Here is a 16,491-nt window from a genome sequence, read left to right as displayed (position 1 = left end):
CTTATCCGAGGAGAAGATGGAACAAAATTTAAAATATTGTAATTTGATATCTCCGTGTATATTTGTTATTTTATTTTAATCATATTATTGTCGGGGTCTTGCCTAACCTCAACTTACTCATCAAAAAAAATATTATCTAACATAGGGCTTATAGAATGGTCGGTCCGATGAATCAAAGATAGGGCTCTCTAAGCCTCATCCTTCTACATAAGATTAGTGTCCCATCGGAGTATTCCTCTGGTTTTGTAAAATCAAGAACGGGGCAGTCATTTTATGTTATGTACGAACATAATAAGCAAAACATGATATGGCATAAATAATCGGAGGAAAAATTTGGGTTTAATATTGTATTGGTTAAAAAAATGTAACCTCTGTCTCTTTTGATGTAAATGGGAGTAAAACAAATTTTAAGTCATTTTACATCGAAAGAAAGAAATGAAACCGTAGTGTAAAAATGGTCAAATAAATGAGAACGCAAAAAATACGTTCAATGAATAGAATGGGGTGATACGTATGCCAAAAATGTTATAACGTATAGATCAAAGAGAGACATCAAGTGTTACTCCTATCGAGGGTAACTTTGCTATTTGCAAAATATAGTGGGTAAAGTTCACGAGTTTGCTAAAAATATGTTCAATATGTCTAAAATGTGTTTTAAACGTTTTCTTCACAAAAAAAAAGGTTATTTTGCTTTTAAAAGGTATTAAAAAGAGAAGGCGAGCCTTGGCGCAACGGTAAGGTTTCTCCATTGTGACCTGGTGGTCACGGGTTCAAGGCACGGAAACAGCCTCTCTGCAAAGCAGGGGTAAGGCTACGTACATCTAGCCCTCCCCAAACCCCGCAATGGCGAGAGCCCCGTGCATAGGGTTGCCATTTTTTCTTTTTTAAGTATTAAAAAGAGTGAGGCATTTTCCTAATTGTGTACGATAATTATTAGACACCTGTGATGAGGCCCACGACACCATGATGATTAATATGATCCATATCTCTTGGCCCTTCCAGTGAATGGTTCAAATCAATTTTCTAAAGCCCTTAAAGAACCTATTATTAAACCTAACATGATTCTATACGTATTTAATCTAATTAATAACTAAGCAATGAGGAGAAGGAAAGTATCTGATCTCTGACAGGTTTTAATGATAGATCCCAGGGGTGTCGATTCTTCGGTGTTTGCTTGACCTTTTTGGGGTTTCTAGGCTCTTTTACTAAGGACTATCTGATAAGAAGATTATCGAATTATTCTTTATTGATGAATAAGGGTTATCACATATGAGAGAAAATGGCGGCTCTGGAGTTTATCACTTTATCAGGGAGTTTTCCATCGTAAAGTGAGTTTACGAACACAACTAAAGCCTATCTTTTTAGGGACAGAGATTTGCGATGGACAAATGGCTCTGGGCCCGAAATTGGCCATGAATGTGATATTTTGGGTTTTTGAGCGGGTAGGCTATGAATTACAAGGTTTCACCCAAATACCCAGGTCCCATCGACAAACTATCATCAGTCTGGGCAGGGCAGAATGGGGTGTATACAGGGCAGACTGGCAGAGCCATGAATTTACACTTCGGGGCCGGACTAATTTACACTTTGCCTACATAGGACTTTGGGGGGGGGGGGGCTTACTATTATAGGCATTTAAGGACGCCGGTAAATGTAATTCCTTATTTTAGCGGCATTCCTGAACACCGGTAAAACCCTTAGGTATAAAAGGGATTTTGCTAGTCATCGGGGGGGGGCATGGCCCCTCTCATGCTATAAGTGGCTCCGCCCCTTGGTGTATACATTGATATTTATAGCTCTAAGAGACTAAACTTCTGTCTGTTAGCAATTTGAAGATAGATTAAATGATCTAACCAACACCTTTTCCCACGTCATAATTGCTTCTATAATAATATTTATACATTTTCCCTTACCTTCTGGAAAACAAGAGAAACTCTCCTTCCAAATCTCCCGAGTAATGAGAGAATAACTTTTAAAGCAAACCAAAGAGATATCTTGATTTTCCACTTTGATAAATAAAACCATTGAATACACATAGCATTTATACCTTAATTATCAATCATAGGCAAGTTACATGTGAAATAGTCTCATATGCCTCTAGTCACATCACTATCAACAAACTCATGTTTGAGATCCTTGTCCTTCATCGTGCACATAATACGGAATGGGGATAAAAATACCCTTCAATCTGTTATCAACAGGGTGTCAGGGACGACCCTCGTGAATATTTTTCGTATAAAATAGCATATTTTTTGTCAGAAGATCCTTCCAAATGAAACTCATCCATAAAAAATGTACGCCCAATGGTTCCCATGGGTTCAATCATTCACCTTTTCTTACTTGTTTTGATGCTAGCAAACTCAAATTGATTAGTCTTTATGGACAAATGTGTTGTCTTTGAGTGTTGTGCCTTAGACAGGAACCTGACATGTCATATCACCATTACACAACTCAGTACAACACATGGCTTGCGGATCAACATGAACAATGTACCAAAGAGCTTGTACACACATGGAAGAGATCATCTTTGGAAGATGTCCAAGCATAGAGCTCAAGTTGAAGATTCCACAAGTATGCCTAGCATATGCCAAGAGGAGCTTGAAGTTGAACAAAGTGTTGGTGACCTTCTCATGCCTCAAAAGTGAAGATTCATTCAAAAAGAGAAGTCACATGTACCAAATCATTCTCAAGTGTTCACTTATAAGCCAAAAGCTCAAGGAAGACCTTTGAAGCCAATAAGATCAAGGTACTAAGTAGTTTAACTTTATAGATTGTATTGGAGATCTTTTTCAAGTTGTTTTGCATTTTAAAGTGTTTTTCAATCCTCTTTCAAAACCAACCTTAAAACCTATTTGTATTTCATGTAAAATCATTCGCAAAGGTCCTAAATATTATTAAAACAATAGTCCATAGCCCAAGAACAAAAGCATAAGTACTAACCAAAGTTTACAAATGAAAAGGAATGACATTAGCACTTGAATTATGAAAACAACAGCTTAAACCTGATTTAATGGGTCCAAAACATTTTTAAATATTTATGAAAATATTTTTAACAGATATCTCTCATTTTTCTCACATCCGTAGTGTATAAGAACTTTAAAATCCGACGAGAAATGAGTGAGATACAAATTTTAGAAGATCGCGGTCAGAAACTGTTCTTGTAGCCGCGGTCGACCGGCCCGGTCGACCGCCGAACCCCCAGTCGATCGGGGCAGTCAATTTTTGGATTTTTAAAATTTCAGATGACCCTCGGAGGTCGACCTCCCAACCCCGGTTGACCGCCACGGAGCGAGAAACTAGCCGTTGGGGCATAATGGCTAGTTATTTTTTTACCCGTTGTTTGTCTTCTCTTTCCCAAACTACCCCCAAACGGTCATGAATCATTGTGGGCTATAAATATGTTGTTCTATAATGAATTAAAAGACCTTTGGACCTATTGAAAATATTACTTGAGCTTAAACCTTCAAATCCATTAATTTCTTCAAAGAGCTTTGAACTTGCATATTTCATTTTGAAGAAGATCGCCATAAGGCTTTCATTTGTGTTATCTTTTGGAGAGTTTTGAGATCTATTATCTTTGTGTCAAGCCTATCAAGAGGCTAAAGAAATTTTTTCTTTATTTGTTTTTCTTTGTATTGAGGGTCTCCGATTCGGCCCAATAAGAAAGGTGAATTTAGGAGTTTTGAGAGGGGTTTCCGCTTCGGCCTTAGGGAGAAGCTTGATTGTAAGAGGGTCTTCGATTCGGCCCATTAAGAAAGGTGAATCCGGAGCTAGAGGGTTTGTACCCTCGGAGGTAGAGAAGGCGTGTGTAAAGCTTTAAACATTAGTGGAGAAATCCCAAGGAAAGACCAAGTACTTGCGTAGTGGAGTACGTCCATTAGTGACCGAACCACTATAAATCTTTGTGTGGTCTCCTTCCTTTTCTCTTACCTCTTTGTGGTGATTGGTAAATTCTAACCTTTCTTGTGTTTATATTTTTATTGAACAAGGGTTAGAAAATATAAATGATAAGAAAAATCTAAACCCTAATTATGTTATCTTGATTACTTGAACTAGGGTTTGATATAAATAGCTTAAAATTGGCAAATTGATTTTAACCTTTACACCTAACTAAGCCAAAATTTCTAATTGACCAATTTACCCCCCCTCTTGGGTTGCCATACTTGCATTTCATTTGGTATCAAAGCTTAGGCTCTTAAAGAGATTTCTTTAATCTAAAAATCTGCAAGAGAAAAGATCTAAGGCAACCTAATGGCATCTAGACTACCTTGCTTTGATGGAACCGATTATGGATCTTGGTCGATCCGTATGAAGTCCTATCTTAAAGGTCTAGATGGGGATTTATTAAAAGTAATTGAAAATCGATTCACCCTATATAAATCTAAAAGAGTAAATGAATATGACAAAAAATTATTTTTCATAAACTCTAAAGCTATGAGTGCCTATGTTGTGCTTTACCGGCATATTTTTTTGATATCATTTCTACTTGTAAAAATGCTAATGAAATATTGTCTAAACTTGAAAACAATTTTGATTCAGCATGTCTCATTATTTTGAAGAATTCAAATGATAGCATATCTAATGAAAGTTCAAACATTAAAGAACTTAATGATAAATGTGAAGAATTAAAGAATGCTTTAAATGTTGAACATTTTAAAAATGAAAAACTAAAACACTCTCTTACCTCTATTTCTAATGAATTATTAGAATCGGAAAAAGACTATCAAGACTTATTAGGTAAAGAAACTGAGTTACTTGAAAATAATAAGAAATTGCAAAAAGAAATAGAGGAATGAAAATTAAAAGAAGAAGAACTTAGAACAATCTCATCTCATGAATTAAATGCTCTAAAAGAAGAAATTACTGAGATGAAAATTAAAAATGAATAACTCTCCCAAAATAATCACAAGTTACAAGAAGAAAGTGGTAAGCATATATATGATCATTCTTGTGGTTCATCATGTTCATCTACCTATTCTCTTATATCTTGTGATTATTATGGTAAATTTGGACATTACAAATCTAGATATAAGTTTAGATTTGTAAAATGTTCCAAGTTTGTAGGGATAAAAAAGAATTCATTATATAAAGCAAACTTGAATGGGCCTAAGATGGTTTGAGTTCCAAAATCCACTACTTAAGGCATTTTATATACTTAGTAGATTTAGGGGTATGTGCTAAAATTAAAAATCTTTTAAAAATTGCTTGTGCTTAAAAGTTATATCTTTTGATCGTGTTTTCTAGATACTACATCTTAATAATGATATAAAGAAATCATTGTATCTAGTCATTTATGCTTGATTGTCATATCTATTGGAGAAGGCTCCCTAAATTCCCATGTTAATATCTAGTTTATGTGTGTGTTTTAATTTGAATATCAATTGATAAATTTGTTTATATAAATACTATGTGCCTATTCTTGTTTGATTCCATGTATCTATGCATGATTGTGCTAAAATGATAAATCATTTGAAATCCACTCTAGACATGTTGTAATTATTGAAAATTATATGTCTAGATGTTAAGTGCTTAAAGATCACATATTTTTGAAAATATATTATAGATACACATACTTATTTTGGTTTATCTATATGTATCTATAAAGTGATATTCATACAATTGATAACATGATATAGTATATTGATATCTATAAACCCATGTTATGGTGCATAATAGAGTATACTCTCTTATTTTGGTATGATCATGCTCATTGGTCTAAGTGTTTAGTATATTACTTGAAATATGTTCATGCACTTAGTACCTTAAGTGGCCCATAGGATTAGCCTAGTTGATTTAAGAAAAATCTCTAAATTTAAATATAATTGAAACTTATGGTCAAATAGGTTAAATGTATTATGAAATGAACAAAAATGGGTCTAAACAAAACTTAATGAATCTCCATACATCTTGTTAAAATCTTAAGAAGTTCATAAGTGAAAAGGATTGTATTTGCCCAAGATATCTCTCTTCCATGATTATTCATGAAAATCCTTGGCCCTTAAGATCATGTCTCTTTCTTGATAAGGGAAATTGCAAATGCAACTTAGTTCAATGAAGAGATCTTGATTTACCCTAATTGAACTAAGTCATATGAAGCATGTCCATAACCTTAACTTGTCATTCATCCATGACATGCAAATCATATGAGAAAATCACTTGTTGAAAAGAACTCCAAAATTAAGTTAATACATCAAACAAGTGAAATTTGATTAAAGAATGTGAAGTACTAAGAAACCTTGATTATCTTAAATCCTTCACACCAATCTTATGTGCACTAGAAAAATAAAAATCTAGTTAAAACTACATAAGTGTGCGCATTGGATCACATTGTCATTATGGAGTACGTTTGATATTTATCATCTATATATATTATCCATATGACATTGTTGAGTTCATAAAATAATTGAACTTGAAACATTCTATTCTTGTGAGCTTCAAAACTAAAGTGGAATCATTAAAATGTTATGATCATTAAAATCCACTCAATGAAAGGCATATGATTAGAATTGATAAATATTTTGCCTATTATATGTGATTTATGGATATCAGCACTTGAGTATTCTTGAGATAGATCATTATAAAGTTTGAGTGATTCAATAATATGAGAAATCGTAAGTTACTCAAAATTTATATCTCATGAGTTAATTTCAAATTGTGAAAATCATAAAATCATGAGATTATGCCTAAAAAGCCAAAAGTATGCTTAAAATTGAATTATGTGCATAATTGGCTTTGAAAGGAAAAATTAAAACGAAATGTGTTTAGATAATCACACTTAATTATTTACTTAAATTTAATCCATCAAAATACATCTTATAAGCTAATAGGGAACATGAAAATAAAAATAAAAATGTACATTCGCTAAATAGTTGAAAACTAGTTTGCCTTTATAGGAAATCTCAAAGAACTAGTTTCCTTCATAATAGAATAGAGTTGCTTATCCTATGATAGATTTTTAATCACTTGTCATCATTTTCTATCCCTGGTATGCTTATATTAGCTTATTTATAGCACTTTTTCTCTATATATGTATATATATTTCCCCTTATATGGTATTAGCTACATGGTAAGATGTTAAACCCTAAAGTTAAAATTTACTCAATTGGTACTCTTAGTCCTCTTACTTAGTAAGTTAGAGAGTGTACCCTCACCTTTTAATTAAAACACCTAATCTTTTTGGCTTCCAGCCAACATCTTAACCATGATTTGCCATATGTGCTTTGATGTGTTATTTGTATATATATATATATATATATATATATATATATATATATATATATATATATATATAGGGGGAGCATGGTCTGCTAGGTTGTCATCTCATTTGGTATCACCTGATTACTCGTAGCAAGCATGCATTAGTAGCCCAAGGATTTTTTTTCAATCATTCACTTCCAAATCCCTTGGTGACTCAGTTTGGACAGCCCTTTAGATTCATACACTATATGAGTCTTTAACAAAGGGGGAGCTTTACATGTCATATCTGTCACTCTTTCATCTTATCATATGTGGTTGATATGGTTATTACATTCCATATGATAAGAGCACTCATTTGGAGCCTCATTGCTTCATTTGTGGTGTAGTTGGGTCTTGTCTTGTGCTTTCATTTTGTGATCATCTTTAAGTTATTACAAGAACCTTAGCCTAAGCTTCAGTGTCATATCTTTTCAGGCTTTAGACTTATCTTGGATGAACTCATATGGTATCATCACTTCCAATGATAATTACCTTGTTCTAGAGTTTGAAAACTTTCTAGAACTCTTCTTCATAGGATTGTGCTCAACTTGATCATATTGTTTTCTATGAATTCTTACTTATCATGTGCATTATAAGTCATTTATACCCAATCTTCATGATAAGTTTCCTTGGCTATGTCCTCATTGTCATATCTTTAGCCATTGTGTATTGTCATGCCTTGCTTTATACGTTTCATCTAAGGCCAATGACAAATACTTAAGGGGAGAGCTAAATTGTCTTATTCTCATATTTATATAGACCATAATGATGTGCTCACAATGTCCATTGCCCCATTTGATGTGCTAAAATATAAATCTTTTAGATTGAATACAAAAAAAAACTGCTTATCATGCACTGTACTCAATGCTTCTTGCTAAATCTTTTATGATAAGCATTAGGAGAGCTCAAAATATTATATCATTCATATTTCATGGGCTACAAGGTTACTTTGTTGTTACCCTTTTCTTGTACCTATCCTGCATAGCTCTACATAGGACCAAACATAGAACTATCTTGGAAATTCCAACCATATCTCTATGTTTTTTGCTTCTCCCTATCCCTATCATGTGTATTCAAGTTGATTACCTTATAATCATGATAGTTTCTTAATAGAACCTTCAAATGTCATATCTTCTCAATCACTTCACTTGTTATGCCATGCCTTGATTGATCTATATTCATGCATAGTAAAATTTAGAGGGAGTGCTTAGCTGTCAAATCTTTTGTGTTCATATACTTCATAGGGTTGTGTTTAGAATGGTTATATTACTCAACACCCTTTAGTTGCGCTTAAGTTGTCTATACTTACATACGTCAAAAAAAAAAAACGGGGTGGATATCTTACTCACCTATGATGCTTCATTCTTATCATACATTATTCACTTTGAGCACATCATATTCATGATAAGTAAATAGGAGGAGTGCTTATTGCACATCTTGACATATTAGTTTGAGCTTTCACTGCTGAAACCTCCCTTTTTGCTGCTGCCAAATGTAGACACCCCCATTTTGCTCCACCTTAATCAGCAAAGGAGTTAGTATTTCTCTATTTTCTCTATTTGTCTTTTCCAGTGTTTTCCATTTCGGTGTCCGTCTCTTATGTTTTCTCGAACTTTTTTGTCATTTCCAATATTTTTGCATTTTTCCGTCGGGTATTGAGGAAGGTTAGTCACAAGAATCTAATCAAGAGAGAATTTAGACCCACTGGGTGGGCCCGCATTGAATATTTTGATTGGAATGGGATCAAGTCAGTGTACCCCACATTGTTCTTATTAAATATGAGTGTTGAGCTTATGGCTTTTCATGTCGTAACCCGACAAATGGATGGTTTGGATCAATCCAAAAAGTTGCCCAACCCTTATTCTCTCTTCCTAACCGACCCTCTCTCTTAATTTTTATATTTTGATGGGGCGTTTTTCATTCTCCTTAATTCGTGGGTGTCCCCCAAAATGGACGGGTTGGATCACTATCATTATAATAAGCAAAGGAGGTCATTTGATTCAAAAGTGGCTCTCGGATTTGGATCACTATCTAAACAACCATCACCTGCTTCTAAACAAAAGAGGAAAGTAATGTTTATTTTTGGATGTTTGCCTCTTCCCTTATTTGACAGATAGCATAACTATAAATTAGAAAGGCTATTTCGTTGCCCACTTTGGCTCTCACGATTTGGGAAGAAACAAAATAGTAATTTCTAATTATTTGTATTGCCATATACGTGGGATCCACTTGGGTTTTGGGAACTTTTGCAAGGAAAAAGAAGAAACCCACGTTTAGAGAGGCCATCAATATGGGCAACCTGTTTCTCCTTTTTTTTTTAATTTCAATTTCGTTTTCTCATATTTGGTACATCTCTCCTGGTGGGCCCTCTCATCATGTATGGTTCGGTCATTGCTAGTTAAACCCAAAATTTGTGGGTATTTACAGCGCCCAAATTTTGTTTAGAAAATGCAACTGCCATTTTGATTTGGGGGCTGATTATGACTTTTGATCAAGAGTTTGAATCATCCAATGGAAATATTTTGGGATGCAATTTCTGTGGACCCATCAATGGACGGTTGGATTATCTTATGGAAAGTAATTTGGGAAGTTCCAAGCGGGCGATGATGCAACCAATTTACATCATGGCATGCTAAATGGATGGTGGGGATCGACTTAAAATGCAAACCACATTTCCATTGATCCACTCCTCTATATTGGAAAGTAGTTCACGTAAGAGATTTTTTTAAGCTATTTCTGTTAATAATATATATGAAAGAAGTCATGTTGTTAACTCTCTCTTCCATATATATTTAATTTTGGAAATTCTTGGCCCACATTAGAAAAGAATATTGGCAGCCATCATAAATAGAATATCACGTTTGGGTTTATCTAGAAAGCTTTTCACAAAGTTAGCCACTTTAGAAACAGTATTCGGCAGCCTTCTTTTTTCGGAAATCAATTCTTAATTCTTCTTCCCTATTAGATGGCGGTAACATGAGAGTTGCAGAGGGGATCTCTCGAATGATATTTGGGGCAGCCCACGTTTAGAAAACAGGGGATATAAGTTCTTCTCTCTCTCTCTCTCTAGAGACGAGGCCACTCTCCCATGCTCTTCTATCTCTCTCTCTAGCTCTTGTCTCTTCTCAATCTCTCAATCTCACCCTCTCTACAGCCCTCTCTCAATCCAATCCTCTCAACAGTACTCTCTCTTCCTCTCAACACTCTCAATCTCTTCCTCTCAACAGTATTCTCTCTTCACCTCTCTACAGCCCTCTCTTAATCTCTTCCTCTCAATAGTACTCTCTCTTCACCTCTCTACAGCCCTCTCTCAATCTCCATCTCTCAACAGCAAGCTCTTTCTCATCTCTCAAAGTCTCTCTCTCCATCTCTCAAAGTCTCTCTCTCCACCTCTCAACAGCAAGCTCTTTCTCATCTCTCAAAGTCTATCTCTCCATCTCTCAACGTCTCTCTCTCATCTCTCAACGTCAATCTCTCCACCCCCTCAACAAGCTCTCACCTCTCTCAGCAGTAGCTCTCATCTCTCTCTCAACAGTAGCTCTCATCTCTCTCAAGAACACTCTCTCCATCTCTCAATCTCACCCTCACTCGGTTCTCTCTCAAATCTCTCTCACCTCTCGGCGAGGTATTCATCGAAGAATCATAAATTCAAGGAGATTCAAAGGCTCGAGGAAAGACAACAAACATCGGAAAGAGCGATTCATCTACTTTGGCGGATTGGGTTTTCTATAGCGTATAAAAGGGTGCAACGAAGCGTATACATCGGATTTACGCACCCTAGAGACGAGGAGCGCGACCAAAGGTAGGTTCATTCTTCCCTGATTTTTCTAGAATTATTCCGTATTTTTTTACATATTTTTGCATGGTTTTAGTATTTACGCTAATTTAATTCAATAATATATGGGTTGGCTCAAAATCAGGTTTACATGAGTGTTTCGAAGTCCGATTCGTTTCAAAATTTAATGCAATGATCTATTTAATGGGACTAAAAAAACTATCGGATTGGATCAGACGTTGGATCTAAGGATTTCCAGAATTTGAATGAAGATTGAAATTTAATTTGAATTAATGACTGGGATATTATGAAATTGGAAAAAACAGCTATCTTAGGATGATCTATTTCTTGGAATATTATAATTTTCTTGTGTTCATCATATCAGAACAATGTTAAAGGACATCTTTCAAAGTCATAATTTTCTCAAAAATCATCTTTAAAAAATATCTTTTTGAAGAAGAAAAATGGAAAATATACCAAATAAGTTCTAAAATTAATGAAATGATTTTAGGATTCTATTTGGTATATCGTTTGATATTTTCTTTTGAAACAATCAGATTTTGTGAGGTTTTTTATTAATATTAAATCATGATTAAAATTTTCAAAAATTTTACAGTAGTCTTATATTACAAATACTATGTTACTGTAAAAGTTTCAATTGATTTGGAATTTGTTTCCTAGGGATGCTGTGTAAATTCATAATCTGATCTGAATCTTTAAAAATCTGAAATTGATAGTAAAACGTATCTAAAATTCATGACATTTTCACAGTAGACTATATTTATTTATACCTTGTTACTGTAGAAATTTCAATTGATTTATATTTCTATTTCTAAGGGTTTCTTTGTAATTTTAACAATCTGGTCTCATTGTTATTAAATCGGAAATTAATAGCAACTTAATATAAAAATCTATGAAAGTTTTTCAGTAAGCTATCTTCATTCATATCTTGTTACTGTAGAAATTTTAATTTATTTCGAATTTTTTTGCAATGAGTTCATTTGTAAAATCATCCAAGTGATTTGAAATTGATAAAATCTATCAAAAATTGAAATTAACCAAAATCATTATGAAAACTTCCAGGGAACTTTAATTTTCTGTCATGCATTCTTTCCTTAAGCCGCTGAAACAGAAATCTTAGGAGTCTTAAATTTCCTTTTGTAAAATGGCCCTACTAGGATAGTTTAGATGCCGAGGATGCATCCATAATCGTATCCCAATTGCAATTGATCCTTGACAATTTGAGTATTTAAATTATAGCATGTTATTGGCTCCGAGGTCTACTGTCCACGGAAATCCTGAGAAATATGCCAGGCAATAAGGTGCTATAACTTAAGTATTAAATTGCGCAAGGGAAGAGTGCACGATTCCCTTCCATGGATGCAATTCGAGGCCGAAACTTGCGAACCATAGAGCCTTTGGTATTCCTTAGATGTTTATTAAATTGCGCAAGGGCAGGAATGGTGCATGTGGTGGTAACTCCCCATACCTTCCATTCTCGTAACCAGGTAATGAGTCTAGATTTCTGGTAAATTATGGGTCCTAGATCCCTCATCTAGGTGGCGACTCTGTCACTCTCTTTTGCGTGGAATTCGGATTGCCTTAGTGATCCCAAGTTCATGGAAAAGATGAATTAAATCATACCTTGCTAGGCTCGGCGGCTTACCCCTGCCCTTATGGGTACTGGGTTGCACGTTTGATTGCACCCTATGACTTGGTTGCTGCCTGCTTGGTTGGGTAATTAAAATCAATAATAAAAAGCACAAGCCATTCACGTGGGTACGAGAGACCAAGAGAGAGCGTGGCGACTCGCGCCTCATCCCTCTCGCGGGATCGGGTCCCACACCAAAAGGGGGAGAATTTTTGAAATTGATTAGGCAGTCCATAACTCATATGGATCACTTGCTTTAAATTTATATATTACACTTGTGCATATAGTGAGGGGGAGTTCTGCTCTACTGTTATATCAATTGATGTCTATTTACTTATCATTTTGATATCTCTTGTCTCCTAATCAACTTTTGTTTGCTATCATAAAAAAGGGGGAGAATGTAAGCCCAATGGTTCCCATGAGTTCAATCATTCACATTTTTCTTCTTGTTTTGATGCTAGCAAATTCAAATTGATTATACTTTATGGACTGATGTGTTGTCTTTGAGTGTTGTGCCTTGAACAAGAACTTGACATGTCATATCACCATTACACAACTCAACACAACACATGGCTTGCGGATCAACATGCACAATGGACCAAAGAGCTTGTACACACATGTAAGAGATCATCTTTGGAAGATGTCCAAGCATAGAGCTCAAGTTGAGGATCCCATAAGCATGCCTAGCATATGCCAAGAGGAGCTTGAAGTTGAACAAAGTGTTGGTGACCTTCTCATGCCTCAAAAGTGAAGATTCATTCAAGAAGAGAAGTCACATGTACCAAAGTATTCTCAAGTGTTCACTTACAAGCCAAAAGTCCAAGGAAGACCTTTGAAGCCAATACGATCAAGGTGCTAAGTAGTTTAACTTTATAGATTGTATTGGAGATCTTTTTCAAGTTGTTTTACATTTTAAAGTGTTTTTCAATCCTCTTTCAAAACCAACCTTAAAACCTATTTATATTTCATATAAAATTATTTTCAAAGGTCCTAAATATTATTAAAACAAAAGTCCATAGCTCAAGAAAGACAGCATAAGTGTTAACCAAAATTTACAAATGAAAATGAATGACATTAGCACTTGAATTATAAAACAGCTTAAACCTGATTTAATGGGTCCAAAACATTTTCTAATATTCATGAAAATATTTTTAATAGATAGCTCTTACTTTTTCTCATATCCGTAGTGTATAAGAACTTTAAAATCCGACGAGAAACGATTGAGATATGAATTTTAGAAGATCGCAGTCAGGATCTGTTCTTACAGCCGCGGTCGACTGCCAAACCCTCGGTCGACCAGGGCAATCATTTTTTGGTTTTTTAAAATTTCAGATGACCCTTGGAGGTCGATCGCCCTTCCCCGGTCGACCGCCACGGCGCGAGAAACTAGACGTTGGGGCATAACGGCTTGTTGCTTTTTTTACTCGTTTTTGTCTTTTCTAGCCCAAAGTACCCCCAAACAGTCATAAATCACTGTGGGCTATAAATATGTTGTTCTATAATGGATTAAAAGACTTTTGGACTTATTGAAAACCTTACTTGAGCTTAAACCTTCAAATCCATTAATTTCTTTAAAGAGCTTTGAACTTGCATATTTCATTTTGAGGAAGATCTCTATAAGGCTTTCATTTGTGTTATCTTTTGGAGAGTTTTGAGAGCTATTATCTTTGTATCAAGCCTATCAAGAGGCTAAAGAGAGTTTTCCTTTATTTGTTCTTCTTTGGAATGAGGGTCTCTGATTCGGCCCGATAAGAAAGGTGAATCTAGGAGTTTCGAGAGGGGTTTCCGCTTCTGCCTTAAGGAGAAGCTTGATTGTAAGAGGGTCTTCGATTCGGCCGATTAAGAAAGGTAAATCCGGAGCTAGAGGGTTTGTCCCCTCTGAGGTGGAGAAACGTGTGTAAAGCTTTCAACATTAGTGGAGAAATCCCAATGAATGACCAAGTACTTGGGTAGTGGAGTACGTCCGTTAGTGACCGAACCACTATAAATCTTTGTGTGGTCTCCTTCCTCTTCTCTTACCTCTTTGTGGTGATTGGTAAATTCTAAGTTTTTTGGTGTTTATGTTTTTATTGAACAAGGGTTAGAAAATATAAATGATAAGAAATATCTAGACCCTAATTGTGTTATCTTGATTACTTGAACTAGGGTTTGATATAAATAGCTTAAAATTGGCAAATTGATTTTAACCTTCACACCTAATTAAGCCAAAATTTCTAATTGACCAATTCACCCCCCCTCTTGGGTTGCCACACTTGCATTTAAAAAAAAGTAGCCTAATTTGTTAAGATCATCTTCTTTTTCGAAAATCTTAACTATGGAATATTTGATAGCGTTTAAGGTCCCTTTTGAGAGATTATTCTCCACAATTGATAGATTTCATTCATTTGTGGTATTTATCAATTTCTTCATTTGTATGTTCGCATTCAGTTTAGCCACATTAGTATACCAAACTAGCTATCTATCCGTAAAGTAACATTACATTTGTCAATGATCCACCAACTACTATTAGACCACTCTTCTTTCATGAGTAATATAACTTTCCACCGTTGCCACTAAAAAAACATATATTTTCACTATTTTTAATTCCCTAGTTTGATTTCATGCATGAAGAAAGTTTTTCCTTCTAATTATTTGGACTGTATGAATTTGTTCCATAGATTCATCTTTGTGTGTATATTATGGATTCTCTTGATTCTGAAAGCGCTAATAAAATCTTTCAGAGATTTCTTTCCAAGGCCTCCTTCCTCCTTTTGATTGCATAGGCTCTCCCATGCAACAAAACATTGCTTCTTGCCATGATCTATGGTTCTCCGGCAAAAATACTCTTAATATGTCTAATAACGTCAAGGACCGACTTTAATGCATACAATATATATATATATATATGGGGTTGATGTTTCTAGTCGGCCGACTAGAAAAGTTTTCTAGTCCGTCTGCCAAAAAATCAGTGCGGGCCCACAGTTTTTGTGTGATCCGAAGCATTCATTTAATAGGCCCTGACATGGATAGGGTGTGCCCAAAAAATCAGCTCCATAGGATCATTCCAACCCTACGATTTGTGGAGGTTAAAATGGATGGGTACAAAACTTCACTAATTTGTCCAATTTTTAGCTCCACAAATCGAAGGGTTAAGATGATCCTATGGAATTGATTTTTTGGGCACACCCTATCTATGTCAGGGCCTATCAAATGAATGCTTTGGATCATCCAAACATTGTGGGCCCACTGTGTTTTGGGTCGGCGGACTAGAGAAGGTTCTCTAGTCGGCCGACTAGAGACACTTTTCTCTCTCTCTCTCTCTCTCTCTATATATATATATATATATATATATGTGGATGGAGGACATAACATGCAAAAGGAGAACGAGCTTACCTCTCGGTGGTAGAAGCTTTCCTTTTCACCCTTCACCCACATCTGAATTTTATCAATGAGTTTTTCAAAATAAATCTTCTTTAACCAACCTCTATATAGAGAAGGTCTCAAATAATCTATAGGAAGTCTTTTGAATGTGAATCACATATCTGTGTTTATGATTCTCCTTCTCATCAAGGACATTCTATCAGATTGCCACGAGAAAATTCCACCTAACCTGATCATAGGCTTTAGCCACATCCAATTTAAACATCATATATCCACCATAATTGTTTTTGTCTATGTTATTGCCCATTTCATGAGCAATTGAAATATTATCCACATTATTCCTTCCTTTGACAAAAGTTCTTTATGTCAATGAATTGGGTTTTTGAAGTAGAGTTGTCAATCAATTAGTAATAACCTTTGTAATAATTTTGTAACTAAAATTACACATAGTAACTGAAATATAATCTAA

Source organism: Tasmannia lanceolata, unplaced genomic scaffold, assembly GCF_043159265.1.
Source record: "Tasmannia lanceolata isolate RefF3 unplaced genomic scaffold, GAP_Taslan_0.1 ptg000023l, whole genome shotgun sequence".
In the NCBI taxonomy this organism is placed as follows: domain Eukaryota; kingdom Viridiplantae; phylum Streptophyta; class Magnoliopsida; order Canellales; family Winteraceae; genus Tasmannia; species Tasmannia lanceolata.
Note: the sequence above shows the minus strand (reverse complement) of the source record.